General features: G+C 37.2%; 1 protein-coding gene across 1 annotated transcript in view; it reads left to right on the forward strand.

Annotated features, from left to right (window-relative positions):
• IL1RAPL1 (interleukin 1 receptor accessory protein like 1) overlaps window positions 1-5868 on the forward strand; it is a 1242120-nt gene that overhangs the window by 176419 nt on the left and 1059833 nt on the right. The window lies entirely within an intron of this gene.

Below are 5868 nucleotides of genomic sequence, written 5' to 3' on the forward strand. Positions count from 1 at the left end.
CATCCTCTATGTTGGTGGTTCGATCCTCTTCTTTATCCACTCTGTTGATTCCCTCTAATATACTCTTCATCTCAGATAATGGGTTCTTCATTTCTGACTGGTTCCCTTTTGTAATTTCCATTTCCATTTTTATGTGTTTTATCTCTTTGTTAAAGTTCTCACTTAATTAATCTGCACTTCTCCTAAGTTCATTGAGCATCTTTATAACCAGTGTTTTGAACTCTGCATCTTTTAGATTGCTTGACCCCATTATTCCTGGATCTCTGTTCTTTTCTTTCCTGTGGGTTCTGCTTCTTTGTCTTCCCATTTTGGCTGCCTTTCTGTGTCTGTTTCTATGTACTAAGCAAAACTAAGTTTTCTGGTTTTACTAGCGTGACTTTGTGTAGTAGATGTCTAGTGATACAGTCCTGAAAGGGATTCAGCTGCAGGTCAAGTTTAATCCCAGCCTTTGTCCCTCTGGGGCCACCTGTTAAGATTCAGCAAGCAATTCACAGATGCTGTTCTTATAGTTTCCTCAAGAGGCCACACCAGAAACCGAGGCCAGCTGCCACCAGTATGAGTCTTGGTGCTGTTCAGCAAGGAGCACCTGACTTGCAGAGGACACACCTGGATGTGGCTTGGGTGGGACTGTGAGTTGGAGGAGGTGGAGTTTCAGGAAATCCTTTGGGTGGAGCTACCTCTGTTATCCAGTTTGTTGAAGTTTCAGCTATGGCGATGCTGAGTCCACACACTGGGAGTAGGGGAGGGCTCAAGAGAGTAACAATGGATACCACCAGCACTTCTACCCAGGAGAGAGTCTTGCCTCCAGCCCTTGCTCCAGCAACTCAGTGTCCTCCTGTAAGTCCCTGGTGCCCCCTGACCAGCCTACCCGGAGGTGGTACTTATAGTGAGTAGGTCTGTCACCATGAAGTCCAATTGCAGACATGGGCCCTATAAAAGGTGTCTGCAGCTGTTGGTGCCACAGTCTCTGTCCCACTGAGCCACTGGGGATCCAGCAGCCTTGTATCTTCGCTCTCTCCTACCTCCAACCATGGCAGGGTGATTTCTTATTTTTCTCCCTAGTTGTAGGGCTTCTGTTCATCTAGACCCCAGCCGACTCTGCTTGCTGTTTGTGCCTTGTTTCTGTCACAACTTTGATGTGGTCGCAAGAGGAAATGAACAAAGCCTCTATCATCTACACCAATTTGTCTGGTCTTTTTCTGGTAACGTTTTATTTGCAGAGTCTTTCAGAGCCTCTGTTATCGTCTCCTTAGGGAATCTATTTCACAACTTTAACATGCATTGCTTTATGTAAATGGTGTACTTGGTAAAATACTTTGTTTCATGCACAAATGGATACTTTAATTATACTTTGATTAGAGTGAAGAAAATGACTGGTACAATCTTGTGTTTGGCAATGTAAAAGCTTTAAGGATTAAATAAAATATAATGGATCATTTTTTTTAGAATAAGTAATTATTACATACTAGCCAGGAATGGAAAGAAGATATAGGAAAAAAGCTAGCATTTAAAAATGTCTACAGTTAAATGTCATTGTTAAATACTCTGGTAGCTACCATAAAGGCAATTATTTAAAGGCTGTAAAACTTTGAAATATATTTACTGCCTCAGTGTGTTGGGAAAAGTAGATCAGAAATGAAATAAACTGAAATGAAATACATCTGGCACGTACTTACGTCCATGCTTTGTAGCTAATAAAACCAGGACGTGTAGAGATGAAATAGCTTCTGTAACCTAACATAAGGTAAGACTCTTAATCTAGTTCATTCTTATTCTAAAACCAATTCTCTACTGTGTAAGTAGAGTAAAACAAATGATTACAGAGTCCCTCTATTTTACTTCCAAACTTACCTACCATTCAGAAACAAGCCAATGAAGCTAATTTTCCTCCTTCAATTTTCTGATTATGCCCCCATTTGTCCCACTAAAAACTGGCCAATATCACCAGAAGCATCTTAATTCTAAAGCAGTTGTTTCTTTATGCTTACAATACATAAACTCTGTTGATTGTGTCCTTAAATATCCTTGCTTGCTTCATTGGCCCAACTCTTTCCTGATTCACATTCCCTTTAAAGCCTAATGTTTTCCCTTTTTCTCTCTTTTGATTCCTTTTGCCTGTCTCATATATACTGGTAGGCTCTAGAGTTGGATGCGTAAGCCTTCTTTATTATTTGTACTTTCTTCCTTGTTTATCCTAACCCATGTCTTTAACTTCAGTTACAATTACAATGTTGTTATCTTCCATGTCTCCACTGAGCTTCTGGCTAATAATTTCAATTAACTACAAGACAATTTTAACAGGGAATTCCACAGACAATTTAAAATCTACATGCTTCAAATGTAATTTTGTATATTTCTCCACCCTCATTGCCCCAAATATCTTTTCTATTTCTACATATTAATGAATAGTATCATAATAGACCTAGTCGCTCAAACTATATGCATCAGATCCACTTTTGAAGCTTCCTTTTAATGCCACTTTAAAAAAAAATATGTCACTAAATTCTATTCCTGAGCCCATCCTGCTCTCCCAATATTCACCACTACAGCATTAAGGTGGACCCTCTTTTTCATCTTCCTGTACCACTGCCTGATAACTAGTTTCTTTCACTTTCAAACTTTGCTTTCTAAAACAGTTCAGATTATTCACCAATAAGCATCCATTGATTCTTCATTGTATGTATTGCAAAGAATCTTAGGAGTGTGTGAAAGGGGCAAATCAGAATATTAGGTGAGCCATCATGGGTATTCTGAGGAAATGTATTCAATATACATATTGTTTCTATGATTTAAAAAATGGTAAAGAAAGTGAAGGTGCCTGAAGTATCATTGGATGAAGTTAAAATATGAGTGAAAAACATCATGTGGGGCATGAAGGGAAAGTCCTAACTTCGTACTTAGCATATTTTGTTATTAACAATCCTACATAGACATCTTCAACTTCTGTCACTACAGCCCCCAACCTGTGGTCTATTTACACTATTCTTGAAACTTATCATTTCACATTTTTGCTGTAACAATTTCCTATTGTTGCTTAGTGGCTTAAAACAACACAAAATTTTAATCTTATAGTTCTGGTGGTCACAAGTCCAAAATGCATTGGACTCACTTGGCTAAAATCAAGGTGTTGCCATTCCTGCATTTCTTCTGGAGGATCTAGGGGACAATCTCTTTCCTTTTCGTTTCCAGCTTCTAGAGGCTACGTACATTCCTTGGCACATGCCTCATTCCTCCACATTCAAAGTACATCACTCCAATCTCTGACCTTGGCTTTCATCCTTACATTTTCTCTCTCTGAATCTGATTCTGGTACTGCTCTTTTATAAGGATTGTATTGGGCTTGCCCAAATCATGATCTACCATTTCAGAATCCTTAAACCACATCTGTAAAGTCCCTTTGCCATACAAGGTAACATATTTATAGGATCCAGAAATTCAAACATGGGTACATTTGGGGGTGGACATTATTCTGCCTACCAGACTGACAATCTCACTTATCCTTTGCCCTAGACATGGAATTCTCTTTCTCTTAGAAAGTCTCTCTTTTATGACCTAGCTGAGATGTTTCTTCTTCTGAAAGCCCTTTCTTATGACTTCACCAGACTCAACCTGGAACACAATTAATAGATTCCTCCCTCTACTCCCTCAGCACATTATACTTACCATATGGCATTAGGGCCAGTCTAATTAAATAGATAAGCATTTGTCTCCTTTATTGGGTTGTGAGCCTTCTTTATTAGGTGCATTACATTGTCTTTGTGTCCCTACTGCACCATAGCACAGCATCTTGTAACTAATATATGTTTAATAAGTGTTTATCAAATGATGAGTTTGAATGCCAAAATTCAACTGTGGATAACAGCAGCCACATTCAGTCTTTCATTCATTCATTTTTTTCAGCTAACATTTGTTGAGCACTGGTTATAAAAAGATGAATAAAACACATTTACCCTGGAGGGACTTCAAGTTTGGTAGAATAGAAAGACATATAATTAAAGAGATAAGCTAATACTGTAGGGTAGGATGTAAAGAAAGCTGATATGTACAAAAAGTTTCACAGGTGAGATGATGTCAGTTGAGTCTGTAATAGTGTTGTTAATAATGATAATAGCAACAACAATCAACTGCAATAAAATAATAACAGCAGCAGCTTTCAATGATTTAGTTTGTTCTTGGCGCCAGTGTATTTCTAGGCACTATGCTATATGTACCATAATAATACCTATTTTACAAATGAAGGAACTAGTCACAGAGGAGTTATTTGCCCCAAATCACACAGCTCAGAAGTGGCAAAACTGGGTTAAGAACCCAGAGAGGCTGATTGCTTATAACCACTGTGATATGCATAAGATTTAATAGTGGTTTATATGAAGCCAAGTGGTGAATCATTTCAGGTCCATCCACCCAGAAATTAAGGCTTCTTGAAATTAGATCATTGATAGTATGAGCTACTATGTGACAAAAGAAACCACACGAGAACCTCAGTAAATGTTTATTTAAAGTTTGCTTTGTGATTTCTGAGTAAGAGTTTTAACTATGCAACAATTACAACAAAGCTTGGATGTCTGTGAGTATACATACTTAATCTGCCTTTCAATATAAAATACAGAGGTTCATGAAGATTATTGTAGATTGACCAAGATGTTAAATCTGTAAAATGCTGTGTAATTCTTTTTTGTTTTCCCTGATGTACAGTGTGTCAAGGGATTCAATTAAGGATCTTGATGCTACCAAATCGATGCTTTCCAAAGCAATTTAATTTTAAGAAATAGAATCACAAACTAGCCTGTATGCCCTATAAAAATTAAATGAGTAAAGAAATAGTATTTTGAACAAGAGTAAAGTAATAAGATAGTTAAGCAGGAAGGTTTTGCAGTGTATAGTTGGATCCTGGAGTTTCTTGGACAGTGCTGATTAAACTCACACTGAGAGAAGAACTGATTCTCTCTGCTAACCTGAAGGCTACAGATATCAACTTGAAGATTTCCTGCAGCTCCAGTTAGTGTGGTAGCTGAGAAATGGAATTGGGGCTTTAGGAATGCATGATTCAGGCTTGCCCCTTAAGGTGGCATTTTTTCAGATGTGGCTGATGAGTTGGCTTTTCGACTAGGTTTCATTTATATCTTTATGTGAACTCAAAGTCCTTGGTTAGAAAACTGAAACAGGCTATCATCATTGAAAGGAGCTGGAATTAAAATAGCTTATTCACAATGCTTATTTAAAAAATTCACTGACTTTCTGACTAAAAGGATGGTGACACTTTACAGCAAGTGAATGGATTTTGATTTTGTTTTGTGAATTAAAATGTGTTTTAACAGACGTTTATTAATGTGAATGAATTAGTCATTGAAAAATATTCAGAGGTATCTGAGGTGCTAGGAGAGCGAGAAATATGTGACTGTCAAATCACCATTTCAGCTTCCTCATCTTTAATAAAGTCATAGTGATAGAAAGCTGAATATGATTAGTCTTCAACTGTCTTACAGAGAAACTTGTGCTGTCATGGATTGACAATATCTTTGAACTGTGTTCTGACTTGCTACTTTTTGAAATTCAGTCTTTCAGCTCTGCTCTCAGTCTTATAAAAAAAAAAGAAGGATGATTTTCTGAGGAAGACAATGTTCATTTCAGTTAATTTTAAATGAAATATTTCCCCCTTTTAAAATCCAAACACTAGGCTACTGTTCCTTCTAGTATCCTTCTGAGAGCCTTGTAATGGGAAGAAATAATGTATCTTCCTGTAGCTTTCATAGACAGTGTACTTTCTTTCAATAGAATCAGTCTTAAATTCTCTCAAAGTATCTTTTAGAGTTTTTGAAAGAGAATCGTAAAATTATAATTAAATCTTTAGAGGTATAGAATTTATGA

This window comes from Pteropus alecto, unplaced genomic scaffold, assembly GCF_000325575.1.
Source record: "Pteropus alecto unplaced genomic scaffold, ASM32557v1 scaffold301, whole genome shotgun sequence".
Taxonomy (NCBI): domain Eukaryota; kingdom Metazoa; phylum Chordata; class Mammalia; order Chiroptera; family Pteropodidae; genus Pteropus; species Pteropus alecto.